Below are 16,619 nucleotides of genomic sequence, written 5' to 3' on the forward strand. Positions count from 1 at the left end.
ACGAAGTGCATATGCTAAAGTATTGTTGATCTATTAGGCAACTGACTCCAAATTTGAGAATAATAGCCTGGAAATATAATCAAGTAGCAAATAATATCCTCTCTTTAATAAAGAGGCTCAAGACCCACCCTATGAATGACTAGAATAACAGTCATCAAGATGTTGGAATTTGAAGCATGTACAGATGGTCCCCTAACATTGTCTTAAACTATCTTTAACCTTTTGGCCATGACCTTAAATTCCAGTGTTACAGATTGGTTTCTTTTGTTCCCAAGAGCTCTTTAAAATCCAAAAGCCTTTTGAAGGTGTGCACTTGTATTATGAAGATGATGATGATAATAATAATAATACATGTTTGTACATCTATTTAGGGAAAATATTCTCAAGATGTATTCTGTTGTAAAAAGAATTCTATGGTCAAATTATACTGGGAGATTCATAATCAAAGTCAACACACTGCTGCACTTCTCAAAGCTTTGAAGATGCTGGTGTGCATTGGGAATCTTCGGAGGAAATTCCAGTGGCAGCCTTCCCCCAACTGATTATACCAAAGGAGCAGAGATTTGTGATATCGATGTCTCACAGGACACCCTTAGGAAAGTGTGTCGGCCATGCTGCATAAACCTCTTGCTATGTCCAGGTAGAAAGACTGCTAATATGGGTCAATGACAAAATGGAGTTGTTGGGTATACAGTGGAAACAAGGGGTTTCGTTTTCAGTGGGAAAACTAAGAGAATTTGAAACTCAATTTGTTTTTCTCCTTCCTGTGGCCCTCTGTGGCTGGTGTAGGATGGCTACTAGCTTCATGTAGGAAGGCTAAATGAACTCAGGGTGAGGGTCACTGGAAAGGACATTTCAAATGGGCATCTCTGGCCAACTACCTGTAATTCTGGCTTTAAAGAGAGCAACACTCTCCTTACACTTTTAAATATCTATATATATAAAAGCCTAAGTGTCCGTCTGACCGTCCGACTGGTAGCTATGATGCGCACTGACCACCAGGGGGCAGATGCTCAACGCAGGAGCTGCTGTGATGCACACTGGCAGGCACCATGGACCTGGCACCAACAAAGCAACACTTGACTTCCCCCAAGTGGGACACAGACCCTGCCACCACCCTGGAGTGACAGCCCTAATGATGTCACATAGCAACGCCCAGCTTCCTCTCCCTAGCAACTTGCCTCCTTGCAGTTTCTTTAGCCCAGGAACATGACTTGCTTTATAGCGAGGTGCAAACATTTTACACTTTAACCAAATGTCTGTGAAGTGTTTTCCCGTGCCTCATCTCATTTGATCCTTACAGAAGTCCTGGAGTAGGTAGATAGGAGACTCGGTAGAATCCTATTTTCTTTTCATTAGCTGGAAAATGGAGATTTAGAAAGTTTAGAAATTTGACCCGACTGAAAAGAAGTAAGAAATAGTGGAACTTAAAAATGACTTTAGGTTTTCTCACTGTGCAGAATATAGTCAAACACTGCTGCAGTTAAATATTTTACCCTTTCTTCTCCCTGCGTGATCTACAATAATAACCTGCTTCGTGTTGATATTTACTGCTGTGTTGCTGACAATTACATGAAAGAGAAGTTGGGATGCTTCACTGGGCTGGAAAAAGTTTAGCTAAATCAGAAAGCAGGTCTAATTAAGTAAATTTATTCTACATATATAAAAGGCTAAGTTGACTCGCACATGTGCAATACATATAAAGCTCTCACTGGTGCCAACCACGTGCATGTGTTTTGATCTGTCACTGTCCATCGTGAATTTGGTTGACACTTCTATTATAGAGAAAGGGTGAATAGCAATATTAAAATATTTCTTCTAATTAATTTCCTTTCAATGTGCACGAATCTGTGTACCGGGTCACTAATATATATATTCTTATTGATTTCAGAGAGGAAGAGAGAGGGAGAGAGAGATAGAAACATCAATGATGGGAGAGAATCATTGTTCTGCTGCCTTCTGCAATACCCACACTGGAGACTGAACCCGCAACCTGGGCATATGCCATGAATGGGAATCTAACTGTGACCTCCTGGTTCATAGGTCGATGCTCAACCACTGAGCCATGCAGGTTGGGCTCTCCTTACACTTTCTTCTCAAATAGATGTAAAGATAAATCTGGAAGGCCTTAGAGATTGCTTCTTATTAGGGAATTTATTGGGTTCCAAAGCCTAAGGGCAGGTCCTGGTTGTTTGGGGCTCACACAATTTGGAGGTAGGGGGAACTTGTTAATAGGAACAAAAGTGACTATATAAAATGAGAAACGGCATCACAAGACATTAGATTTTAAAAGTGGACATACACCACAAACATCACAAAACCCAGAAAAACAGCATAAGTTTGATTAACTGCCTGACATACCTCTATATTTTAAAAATATTTTTTGCTGTGTGCTTGTTGTTTGCCTCTTCATATGAAGGTTTCAAATTTCAAAATAACATTTCCTTTAACAAGTTTGAATTTTTTAATTGACAATTTAGAAAAGTTTCTTTCAGCATCTTATTAGAAATGTCATGTAAAACTTTAGAATTACTGTGAGATTTTGGGAAGTTTTCACCTAGTTTATTTTATATATGAGATTTCAGAGTATTTCAAGTTTTCTCGTCAGTGATAACATAAAGAAACTACTCTGAGTTGAAAACACACATTAAACGGTTAGTTGGTTACCAACGTGTTATCATAGCTTATTGATGAATGAGATTTATGTTGAGCCCTGTACCTTCTTCACATCATGGTGCCAGATGAGTATGACAGTGGACAGCAGGAATATTTCAGTGGCTGACAATAACTCCACTGCGAACTTCCATAATATACCCCACAAAGTCCAAACTAAATGCATCCTCAAAACTCAGCTTCCACTTAGCTTGATCTCTCAAAACCCATGGCCACACCAACAACATTCACCTTTTGTTATGAGGTTGGCAAAGTCAGAGTTAAAAAGAACAGTGGTATTATTAAATGCAATTAAAATATCTTAATTGGCCTAGCTGGCATGGCTCAGTGGTTGAATTTCGACCTATGAGCCAGGAGGTCACAGTTCGATTCCCGGGTGGGGCATATGCCCCAGTTTTGGGCTCGATCCCCAGTGGAAGGCATCAGGAGGCGGCTAATCAATGATTCTCTCTCTCCTTCCTTTCTGAAATCAATAAAAATATATTTTAAAAAAAATCTTAATTGTTCAAGATTTACAAAAGCATATGATCTTGTGAGCGTATTTCCAGAACCTCTCCCAGGGCCTCCGAAGAGTCCATATAAGTGAGGGAAGCTGAAGTTTAAGCTTTTTTTATACGTATTTTTATTGGTTTCAGAGAGAGAAAGGAAGAGAGAGAAACATCAATGATGTAAGGGAATCATTGATTGGCTGACTCCTGTATGCCCTCTATTGGGGATTGAGCCTGCAATGGAGGTACATGCCCTTGACTGGAATTGAACCCAGGACCCTTCAGTCTGTGGGCCGACATTCTATCCACCGACCAAACTTACTAGGGCATGAAGTTTAAGCTTCTTTAGCAACAGGATAAATCTGCCTCTGAGGCTCACACTCTTTTATACCCAGCTCCTTCCAGTTGGATATTTAAGCAGTTTTTAATATATAAATATATATGTGTGTATATATATATATATATATATATATATATATATATATATATAATTGATTTTTAGAGAGCGAGAAAGGGAGAGGGAGAGAGAAAAAGAAGCATTGATGTGAGAGAGGAACATCAGTTGGCTGCCTCCTGCATGATCCCCACCCCCACCATGGGAATCAAAGCCACAACCCTGGCATATGCCCTGACCGGGAATTAAACCAGCAACCTTTGGTGCACTGGACAAAACCCAACAAACTGAGCCACATCAGCCAGGGCCTAATTGGACATTTAATACTGCATCAACATAGAACAGTCTACTATGCATGTATCCTATAGAAACTAAAAGTGTGGTAAAGTGCTGGCAAAAGAGTACTTTTCATAGCTCATAGCTCATCGTGCAGCTTGGGATAGCCATTTAGGATGAGTTCTGGTCAACGAGACCTGAGAGAGAAGTTGATGAATGAAGTCTTCTGATAAATCTCTTACCAAGTTTTTGCTGGCACATGCCTTTTGCCCTTCGCCACTTTCTTCCTGCTTGGCACTTGTGCAATGCTGGAGGTAGAGCAGCCATATTGTGAGCATAAATGACAACATGAGGGCAAAGATGGAGATGCAGAAAGATAAAAGGTTCCTGCCTGATGTCCCTGTCTACCTTCAGATTTATTGGTACATGGCAAAAATAAATTTTCTTTTTTTGTTTGTTATTTTCTGCTGAATGTAATCGCAAATTGAAACATTTCCCATGATAGCGATTTTGAAGTAAGGATCCAGAAGACAGAATTTCTTTTGCAACCCTCTGTGGGACTTTGCAATAAAAAATGCAAGTTGTTGCCCTAACCGGTTTGGCTCAGGGGATAGAGTGTCGGCCTGTGGACTGAAAGGTCCCAGGTTCGATTCCGGTCAGGGACATGGACCTTGGTTGCAGGCACATCCCAGTGGGGGGCGTGCAGGAGGCAGCTGATCGAAGTTTCTAACTATCCCCCTCCCTTCCTCTCTGTAAAAAAAAAATCAATTAAAATATATTTTTTAAAAAAATGCAAGTTGTTTTCACTTGAGTCTTTCCAATACTTGTCATTGACATTTTGAAATCAGGAAATATTCAAAGTCTTAAAATTATACTGCCTATGTTTGAGTTGATTTTTCAATTTTATTTATATTCCCTCACTAATGCGGTTGCATGGAAATTTCATTTAGGATGTGGTATTGATTTAACATGATTTTCCCTGATTGACTTGTCCTTTGTAAAATGGAGATAATTACTGGTTCCTATTAAACACAAATGATGTAAATGAGTTTGTTTTAAGTTCTTTGTAAGTCATTACTCCTATAAGGTACTTTTGTTGGGCCTTAATGGCATATTAGGATTCTGTAAAATAAGATTTTAAGTGTGTCTAGGATTATTGCTTAAGCTAATGGACTTTGAACTTTTCAGGGTAATATTTTAGAATTTATCTTATTTTTTCCTGAGAGCCTATCAGATATTCTTCATCTAGATCAGACATAGAGATAAATGAGTTTCTCTTGACCTTTGCACCATGCTTAAGTGCTCCTAATAATTCAGTGATATGTTTTTATATTTAACTAGAGGCCTGGTGCACAAAAATTTGTGCACTGGGGGGGTGGGGGGGGAGGGAGTCCCTCAGCCCAGCCTATGCCCTCTTGCAGTCTGGGACCCCTTGGAGGATGTCCACCTACTGGCTTAGGCCTGCTTCCCAGAGGATTGGGCCTAAGCTGGAAGTCAGACATCCCTCTGGCAGCCCAGCAGCCCTCGGGGGATGTCCACTTGCCAGCAGGGAGCAGGCCTAAGCTGCAGTCGGACATCCTTAGCGCTGCTGAGGAGGCGGGATAGGCTCCCACCACCACCGCTGTATTGGCAGCTGTCAGCCTGGCTTGTGGCTGAGCAGAGCTCCCCCTGTGAGAGTGCACTGACCACCAGGGAGCAACTCCTGCATTGAGCATCTGCCCCCTGGTGGTCAGTGTATGTCATAGTGACCAGTGATTCCCAGTCATTCTGCTGTTAGGGTCAGTTTGCATATTACCCTTTAATTATATAGGATAGAGGCCTGGTGCATGGGTGGGGGCTAGCTGGTTTGCCCTGAAGGGTGTCCTGGATCAGGGTGGTGGTCCCGCTGGGGTGCCTGGCCAGCCTGGGTGAGGGGCTGATGGCTGTTTGCAGGCTGGTCACACCGCCTTCAGGGTGGGGGTCCCCACTGGGGTGCCTGGTCAGCCTGGATGAGGGACTGATGGCTGTTTGCAGGCTGGTCAACCCTCCCCCTTCCCCGTGGGGACCCTCACCCCATGGAGGTTTGGCCAGCCTGGGTGAGGGGCTGGTGGCAGTTTTCGGACTGGCGACACCCCCTTTAGGGTGGGGGGTCCCCACAGGGGTGCCTGGCCAGTCTGGGTGAGGGCTGAGGGTCATTTTCAGGCTGGCCAAGCCCCCCCAGCGACAGAAGCTCCCAGCCTCTCCTTTTTTTCTTTTTTTTTATTCTGGGATTTATTTACCTTCTATAATTGAAACTTTGTAGCCTTGAGAGGAGCTCAGAGCCGGCCAGGGCAGGCGGGAGGGAAGCTTGGCTTCCTCCATCACCAGGGACAACCCACTCCTGCTCGCTCCAGCTCCGTGGCCAGGGCTGGCTGAAAGCAGGTATCTGGGGTTTATTTACCTTCTATAATTGAAACTTTGTTGCTTTGAGTGGAGCTCAGAGCAGGCGGGAAGCTTGGCTTCCTCCATCATTGGGGCAACCAAGCCTCCTGCTTGCTCCAGCTCTGTGGCTGCCGGCTGCCATCTTGGTTGGGTTAATTTGCATATAGTTGCTCTGATTGGCTGGTGGGCATGGCTTAAGGCATAGCGAAGGTACTGTCAATTTGCATGTTTGCCCTTTTTTTTAATATATTTTATTGATTTTTTTACAGAGAGGAAGGGAGAAGGAATAGAGAGTTAGAAACATCGATGAGGGAGAAACATCAATCAGCCGCCTCCTGCACACTCCCTACTGGGTATGTGCCCACAACCAAGGTACATGCCCTTGGCCGGAATCGAACCTGTGACCCTTGAGTCCGCAGACCGACGCTCTATCCACTGAGCCAAACCGGTTAGGGCTGCATGTTTGTCTTTTATTAGTGTAGATGTCCTTCCATGACTTTGCAATCCAGTCCAGGGTTTACAATATGTCATATAATCTCCCCATTGACATGAAGTTTCTTTTTGTTGAAGAATATATCACTGTATTCTTTTATTGGTAAATGATTAGATATCTACTTATAGTAAGTTACTTATTATTCATTTATTCAACACATATTTAATGAGTGCCTATATAGAGCAGATACAGTTCTATGCACTGGGGATGCAGTACAAATAAAGCTGATGAGGTTCTTATTCTTATAAAATTGACATTCTAGCAGATGCAGACAATACACAATGTTGTTTTATGTTATTGTTTTAAATATATTTTTATTGATTTCAGAGAGGAAGGTAGAGGGAGAGATAGAAACATCAATGATAAGAGAGAATCATTGATCAGCTGCCTCCTGCACATCTCCCTACTGGGGATTGAGCCCGCAACCCAGGCATGTGCCCTTGACCAGAATCAAACCTGGGACCCTCCAGTCCGCAGGCCAACACTCTATCCACTGAGCCAAACCAGCTAGGGCCACAATGTTGTTTAAAAACTAGAAATGGACTTAGGGAATGGTGGAGAGCTAGTTTTCTAAAAATCACGATTACAGGAATCCAAAATCCAGCAGCTCAAAAAGTATCTCCCACTTGATTGAAATAGTCTTGTGCCCCTTCTTAAAATTCTCTCTTACCCTCCAACTCATGGCATTGGCACAAACTGTAAATGTTCATTAATAGCTTAGAGTCACGTTTAGGAAGGACTTGTGAAAATATTGTAGACTTTTAATAATTTTTAACTATAGGATGTTAAAACTGGAAGGGAATTTAGAAGTTATTGTAGAAACCATATTATCTGAGAGCCACCTTGATTATCAGTTGAACAATTAGGAACTTGGGCCCTAAAAGAAGTGTACATACTCCAGGCCAGAATGTCTTTCCTAGGGGGTTCCCCACATTGGAGAGGTTCCTGGAGGTAGATTCCAAATTATGAAGGAGACTCCAAGAGATGGGTGGATGGGTGGAAAAAAGTACTAAAGGTAAACTTTTTTATTTTTTTGCTATTTTTATTAGAATGACCCTTTCCTGGACCAATCAAGAAAAGAAAAAGAAATATCTGAGTGAAATGACTTCATTCTCTTATAGTTAATCTTTCATCAATTATATAAGAAAGAGATATAGCCATAACTATAAAAAGTGATTACAAAGAAATGGGCTGATAATTTAAGCCCACGTAACCTTCAAACTATGACTGGGTGTTCCTGCCCCCATTCCTTTGCAGTTTCAGTTAGAATGACGTTTAGTGCTGGGATTCTCCCAGCCAATTAGCAATTAAAGATAAATAAAGTCAGCCTCTTAAGGAGGTCCTTATGGGCAGGATAATTCTTTGTTGTATAGGACTTGCCTGCACATTGTAGGATATTTAGCATCTCTACCTCCTAACCACTAAATGACAAAGGCACCTCCCTGCTCATCATTTGACAACCAAACATTTCTCCAAATATCCCCCCTGTTGAAAACCACTGATAATGAAAAGAGGTACTTAAACATGTCACACCCATGTGACATAATCTGTGCTCGGCTAGATGGTGTGCTCATTGCTATGGGAACACAGAGAAAGGGCACCTAACCAGACCTAGTGATTCGCACAGGTGTTTGAATAAGGATTATGCCCATTAAAATAATCAGACAATATCCTTCCTACTCAAAATAGTTTAGAAATTTTGGATTACTCTCTGGATTACTTTTAGAGCCTGAATCATGTTCTTTTGAAAACTTTCTTCCTTTGGAAACATCCCAAAGTCACTTGTAGCCAAGTCTTGTGAATAAGATGAGTGAACAAGCTGGACAATATTATTTTTAGTCAAAAGCAGTTTCACAGAACACGAAACGATGAGCTGACACTTCGTAGTTACTGAATTATGAAAAGCACTCAACACCGGTTTTAATAAGAGGTGCCACTTACTTTATTATTTTTCATAGTCTCCTTATTATCATAAGGTTGTTAGCACCCTGATAAGTATTGTGGATACAGAAATGAAAGACTATTCAGGAGTTCACGCTCTAGTGAGAGAGAGATAGGCAGGTAAACCAACCACTGCAGCGAAAACGTCTAAGAGCGTGTTGGAAGGGGCACACTGCGCGGCTGTGGGAGTGCCAAGGAGGGGCACCGGCTCAGTCCAACAGTGAGGAATGTGCGCTGCTTGCCAAGGGAAACTGACGCTGCATGTAATCTTCCTTAGACTCCCTCCTCAATTCCAAATGCATTAATGAAACTGCAAACTGTCATTCTCTGGAGCATTTGAGATCTTGCTTCCTGACAATTACCATCAGTTGGGCTCAAATAAACACTTTTAAAAATTCACTACAGTTTGGATGTTTCTTACGTCAACAGATGGTATCTGCCAGGTTTTCGACTGAAAAATTACTCTTCCATCCTTTTATAATTAGTATTTGAAGGAAATACTGGAGACTATGTAAATTCTGTTCCTCATTCCATTTCACCCTTTGGTATCTAGCATCCATTGATGCCTCTTTCCTAAAGTACTACTTCTCTTATTGCCAAAGGGATTTTCTAATTCCATCATTTCTTCTATATTTATTAGTACAGAGAGTGAAATTTAGCCCTACCCCTGGAGATAGCCATTACTAACATTAATTTTTGATAGTCTGGTGATTTTTTTTTCCCCTCCAGGTGTTCATATATAAGAGAAGCTGGTGGTTGGATTGATTCAGAGTGGATTTAGTAACTGACCTTTCAAAGGACTAAGGAATTTAATTGTCTTGGCAAGAGTGGGATTGAAGGGATGAACTGTGGGATCTGGCTGAATAAGGTAGGAAGTGAAGCCAGAGGCAGCTGACAGATTACAAAGACATGGAGAGAGGTGAGGATTTAGAACCTTGAGGATGTTAACATCATGGAAGGGCAGCTCTGGAGACACACCAAGATATCAGAGCCCTCGAGTTTAAGTGTTGGCTCAAATCGGTCTTACCACTGCAATCACCTTGGATCTTTCAGACACGCACTAGTATTTCAGAATCTTTATAGGATCCATCCTCATTGAAGTCAGGAATCAAGTCAACATTGCTTTCACTTGTGAGTCTGACAGCTTTAAGGTCTTGATGATGTCAGAGGTCTACACCACCAACTTTGATATTTTATTCCAGTTCATAAGACACACCATATTTTGTTTGAACTACTACTTTCTTTAATGAGACATTAATTCTTCCAGCTTCTGTTGAAAGATCAGAACAAATGCAGACTTTTACTGTCTTTGTTCATAATCCAAAAGAAACTTTCTTGTGCTCAAACTTCCTTACAGAATGGATCTGTTCCTTTACCTAAATATAACGCCTCGATCATCGTTTTCAGAGCTAATTATCTCTGAACTTTTCTGCATTTTTGTTAAGTCTTATATCTCATGAGGGGCATCTTCTCTAACTTTGAACTTTATGTTAAAGTAAAAAAATACTTCCTCTTGCCATTGTTTTTATGCCCACATACTCCTAGTATGTCAAGTGCCTCATTTGCAGAATTTGCATGACTGGAAATATGGTTTCAAATCTTTGAATAACAGTCGTACATTTGAAGCCACTGTAGAAAAACCCTGTGTGACACTGAAGCAACAAGCTAATAAAACATGTTGCAATCTCAGCTCAGGCAGTTCCTCCTCTGTTTCCAGGAACCATGGAAGAAAACAGTTCTCCTTAGTTTGCAGCATGGCTGTGTGCTCATCTGTGATTTCAATGATCTATGCTCGAGAAGAAAGATACTGATGTGCATAAAACAACTAATAATGTGATGAGGCTTTCTTTCTCATTAGCTAAGCATCTGAATTTCTATGACAGACGACACTATCTACTACCACTGGGACCTAAAGGGATGTCTTCTCCTGTGTTCTCAAATGACTGCTCTTTAATGGCTCCTTTAAAAATTCCTCATCTGTGAATACCAAAAAATGATGTATAGGGCAAATACAATCTGCTTGATTGTCAAATAAAAAATTACTTCCTCTTCTACTTTTCTCCCTTCTTTTTTTTAATATATATATATATTATCTATCTATATATATATAATATATAAATATAATAAATATATCTAAATATATATATAAATATAATAAATATATCTAAATATATATAAATATAACAAATATATATATATATATAGGCAATGAAAGAAACTAGGTTCTTAAGTATTAGACTCACAGCAACAAAGAGCCTGGTCATGTTTCAAAGCCTCTGAAAAATGTCTAGAGGACAAGTTGAGGTCAGTGGAGGAATCCACACCTTCTCTAACCTTTTCTTCCTCTTAGCCAGGATTCCAAATCACACCTGTATGATTCTCCTTTCATTAAAAAAAATCAGGTCTTTCTAATGAGAGTGAGAAAGAAAAATAAATGTTATCATGTATATCCATTTGGTTTGGGAATGAAAGCGTTCCCTATAATTTAGATTAAGAAACAGGGATGACTCATTACAACTATAAAGGCTATTAAAGAAATCAGCAAATCAGTCACACCACTACAACTGTGCTTGTAATCACAGTAGCATTGCTAATTTCCCTATGCAGTTGGTAATTGCTATTTCATATCTTCTTATATGGACTATAAGACCCAATCTGGTGTAACAATAAATATTAGAATGGTCTTCAAATCCGTCATTAGATGAGGCTATAAAAAGCTGTAAGTAGAGCAGGTACAAGCTACTGAAAGAGCCTGAACCAAAATTGGAAAGAGTCACTCAAAATTACAACATTGGGTTCTTCATTGTGGCCAGAAATGGAGGTGCAGCCAGCTCTGAGACCTCAGAGTGGTCTCCTGGGAGGTGTAGTTGTGGGAGGTGGGTGATAACAGATGTCTCTTAGACGAGGCCCTTTACCCCGCAACTGTCAGAGGATGTTGTTTTCCGTCCTTTGTGGCTTACGTGGGCCAATGCTGAGCCTTTTCTGTCTTCTGTGTAAAAGCCTTCCCAGGATGAGCGGGGCAAAACCCAGCACCCCACGGAAGCTGCATGGCCCTGGAGAGGAACCTGAACCAGGCCCTTTTGGAGCTGCATGCCCTGGAGTCTGCCTGCGAAAACCCTCATGGAAGTACCCCTTTTATCCATGCCTACCCATCTCAAGACCTTCCCTGGAATGAAGCTTATATTCTAAGCGTTGGCCTCAGTGGGGCAATTTCCTTCTGAACACTATTCCCCCGTCTGTCACACGGTTATCTACAAGTGGCAGCATTTTCTCTTCTACTGCTCAGCTCTGTGACTTCCTGAAGAACCACTTCCTGGGTAAGGAGGTGAAACCCATCAAGAAGATGGGCAACCGCCTGGCTTACCTCCGTAGGCTGGCCAGCCCCCGGGCTGGGCTGGGCGAGTATCTCTTCAAAAGGCTCACCTTCAAGTACGACTAGGAGCCTTTGGAGCCCAGAGGCCTTTGAGGGGCCCCTCTGCATCCCACTGGTGCCTGGCTTTTGCCTGAGCCTCTTCCCTGAAACTACTAGCCATTCTTTTAACCACCAGGAAGCCCACTCCCATGCATTGGACCAAATGAAACAATAAAGTTTTTTGCAGCAAAAAATAAAATAAAAATTGCAGCATTGATTGAAAATTCACTGAATTATCCAATACAATAAAAAATATATACAAAATTTAGTAGTCATTTGGTGTAAAAAGCCATAATACTTCAAAATTAAGACTGTTTTGCCCAGCCAGTGTGGCTTAGTGGTTGAGCGTTAACTTATGAACCAGGAGGTCATGGTTCGACTACCGGTCAGGGCATGTGCCCAGGTTGGGAGCTCAATCACTAGTGTGGGGAATACAGGAGGCAACCAATCAATGATTCTCTCTTATCATTGATGTTTCTATCTCTATCACTCTCTCCCTCTCTCTTTCTTTCTGAAATATATATATATATATGTATATTTTTTTTTAATTAAAACTGTTTTGATAATGTTAAGTTAAATTGCTACCCCCAACCAGGAAAGGGGTACAAAACCTAACCTCACACTTATATTTCTTCAGTTTAATAAGCCTATAAAATATTTAACAAAAAGAATAAAGCAACATACCTTATAGCAGCTTTGTGTGACTCTATTTGGACAAGTAAAATATTAAGCTTCTCTCTAGTTTTCCTTATAAAGCTGACTGATTCTCAGTCCATTTTAGCTACTCCTTTGCTTAAATATGTCTGGATTACTTTGATGGCCAGTCTTGGAGTAATCTTTCTGCCACTGTTCTGCCTGTTCTAGAGCTTTTGTTACCACTGTCACAGGTATGTCTGAACTCAAGCCTGTTTCCTTTATATTCACATTCAAAGAAGAAGTACAAAAAAAAAAAAAGTGTACAAAAGGGTGAAAAGCTGAGGAGCACACTTCCCTTCAGTTCCAGTCTGCAGTCTGAAGCTCTATGACATTCCATCCAGGAATAAAAAAGCATAGTCTGTGGAGACAGAAATACAGTGATCCCTCAGTACCTGCCGGAGATTGGTTCCAGGATCCCCGCAAACACCAAAATTCATAGGTGCGCAAGTCCCTTATATAAAATGGTGTATTAGCACGTAACCTACACACATCTGCATATTTTAAATCATCTGTAGAGCCCTGACCGGTTTGGCTCAGTGGATAGAGCATCGGCCTGCAGACTCAAGGGTCCCAGGTTCGATTCTGGTCAAGGGCATGTACCTTGGTTGCAGGCACATCCCCAGTTGGAGGTGTGCAGGAGGCAGCTGATTGATGTTTCTCTCTCATCGATGTTTCTAACTCTCTATCCCTCTCCCTCTCTGTAAAAAATCAATCAAATATTTTTAAATAAAAAAAATTTTTTAAAAATCATCTGTAGATGACTTAGAGTACCTAATACAATGTAAATGTTACGTGAATAGTTGTTATACTGTATTGCTTATGGAATAATGACAGGGAAAAAAGTCTGTACATGTTCAGAACAGACACAACCATCGTAGGCTTACCTACATAGCACAGGTCAGCAACAATATGACTTTTTTCTTTCTTTGTTTTTGTTGTTGTTTGTTTTTTTATATTGTCCATCCGAGTTTGAATCTGCAGATGCAGAACCCACATGTATAGAAGGCCTGCTACAAATAAAAGGTAGTATGCAGAGCAGTTGAAGACATGGACTTTGGCTTCAAGCAGACCTGGGTTCCAATCCCCGTTTCTTCCCTTAAGACCTGTATGGCTTCGGACAAGTTCTCTAATCTCTCTAAAACTCAGCTTTCTCATTTGTAACATAAGGATAGCAGGAGTACCTATCTCATAGAATTTATTGTTAGGATCGAATTAGGTAGTGCCTGGCATTAAAGAATGCTTGCTGGTATAACATTGGTACTATTAGTATAAAAATATTTTTGTTTGAAAAATTCACTATATCCTGGATAGGAAATGCTCCCAAATCCTTTCTAGGGACCTCATTCAGCAACGACTCTGAGCCTAAAAACTGCTATATTTGCTTCACTTTGTTAGTTGAGAAGAGACAGGTTCTGGACAAACTTTTGTCTAGTATCGTTGATACCTGTTTTTCTTTGATGACCAGTTCTGTTTCAAATTTGGTTTCTCATTCTAGTGACTACTCCTCTGCCTTCATGATGTGTAGGGTTCTGCATGCCAGGGACCCCACCACAGTGTTTGAGGTACGACTCAGGGCTTTCTGCCCCCGTCACACCAATGAAATCTGACTTCCGTGTAGATGGTCATCATGATATGATATTTTTTTGGCTCAGGTATACTAACATTTATTCTAATTATTTATATGTTTATCCAAAGCCCTCCGCCCATTATGTTATTTATTAAGTGCTACTACCATATTTTATACAGTCTAAAATACATTGATTATTGCAGGGGAGTAGGGAGTAGGGAAATTGGACGAGGGATATCGAAAGGTACATACTTCGAGTTATAAGGTAAGTAAGTACTGGGAATTGATGTACAACATGATGACTGTCAACACTGCTGTATTGGCATAGCATATATGAAAGCTGCTAGGAGAGTAGATCATAAAAGTTCTCATCACAAGGAAAACACTTTTCTTTCTTTTTTTCCCCTTTTCTTTTTGGTAAAATATATGAGATGATGGATGTTAACTAAATTATTGTGGTACTCTGCATGGAGATGTATTTAAACCCACTCAATGTGGCCCTCGACACTGGTCCCTTGTTAGAATCACTATGCAATCCTAGCTCTGCACCCAGAGGCTCTGATACCAGAGGGGCCTGGAGTTGGGATTTCATTTTAAAAGTGTCTCAGGTGATTCTAATGTGTAGCCAGGCTTAAGAACCAGGGCAAAATGGAACTGGGTAGTTGATTGTAGGAAGAGAAGAGAGTAAAGAACTGAGCATTGGTGGGCCCCAGGCATGCTCTCCCTCCAGGGAGCACAACGGGGCCATTCCCTACCCCTCTCTTTCTTCCCCCACAGGCATGTGTCCCCTAACCACTAAGAGACCCCATGAGACTTGCAACTAGGGAAGAAATGGTCCTTGTTTCACTGTCCCAAGTGTGTTTTTGCTGCGGTCAATGAATTCTTGCTTGCTTAAAAAAAAAAAAAATAACAAAAACTGAACCTTGGTGGGCTCCAATATTTAGTGGATCAGAAGAGAAGTCAGAGGGTCTGGCAACAGGACTCATCAAAAGAAGCCATAAAGGTAGGAGGGAAGCTAGGATAGTGTCCAGAAGGCCAAATAAAGACAGAGGTTCAAGGAAGAGGGAGCAGTCAGCTGTGTCAAGACTGTTGGAAGAGCTAGTAAGATAAGGGCTGAGCATTAACTGTTAATGAAGTGTGTTAGAAACAGAACAGGAGATAGCAAATGCCCTTCCTATCTTCTTCATTGTATATATTCATATCAAGCAAAACTGGGAGTAGTAAGATGTTCAATAAATTAAAAATAATTTAAAATGTAAAGGCAATATAATATTACTGAAAATTGTCTTCTAAATCCCCTCTCCCCTTTTTTTTTGTTAACATGACAACTCTATATGAATAAATAGCCATGGAAAGTTTGGACAATTGAGAAAAAGGGAGAAATATATTACCCATATTCTGTTGTGCTAACACAAGCACCATTATTTAGTCATTCATTCACTTTCATTTAGTGAAGTCCTACTCTGTAACAGACTCTGTGCTAGGGATATAGAAATAAGTACAAGAAAAAATTTCTGCCCTTAAGTAATTCAGGACCTAATCGGGGATATGAACACTTAACAAAATAAAAAAGCCAGTGATAAGTGATGTAATAAAGGTGATATACAGTATACCGTGGGATCATAGAAGATAGCTTAATATTGCATGCTAAATGATAATTATGAAGAGCACCTTAGCAAACTAGAAAATTACTCATGTTTTTAATGTTAGTGATAAAAACAAATGGAAAATTGGGTGTAATTCATGATCACAATCATGTAAAAATGTGGTCCCCGAAGGTTTCTCAGTCAAGGAAAGGCTTGAGCTGAGTCTTGGGTGATGGGCCAGGGGGAAAAAAGGGGAATTCTGAGCTGGAAGAAGGCATGGGTAGTGAAACCAGTTTGGCCACTGTAATAACTTTGGTGTGGCTGCAGTATGGGATTCCCACGAGGGAGTAACCAGGCATAAAACTGGAAAGACGGGCAGATGATAAGATAAAAAAGATTAAAAGAGAATCCAATAGGCTGTGCTAGAAAATTTGAAAATGTTCTAGTCACTTATGAATAGCCACAGAACCACAGATTAATTTTAAAGTGGAAAAGCATGTTCAGATTTGGTATAACAAATATAACTTCAGCAGCTGAACAGAAGGGGGCTGAAATTGAAAGCAGGAACACTATTTAGTAAGCTTTTGCAATAATTTAGGTGGGAAAGATAGAGACAATGGCAGAAGAATGGATGGATGGGTGGATGGAGATGAATTAAAAGGGCTCTTTGTTTTAGGAGACAGTGTGGATTTA

The sequence above is a fragment of the Myotis nattereri genome (genome assembly GCF_964212035.1).
Source record: "Myotis nattereri genome assembly, chromosome: 7".
NCBI lineage: Eukaryota > Metazoa > Chordata > Mammalia > Chiroptera > Vespertilionidae > Myotis > Myotis nattereri.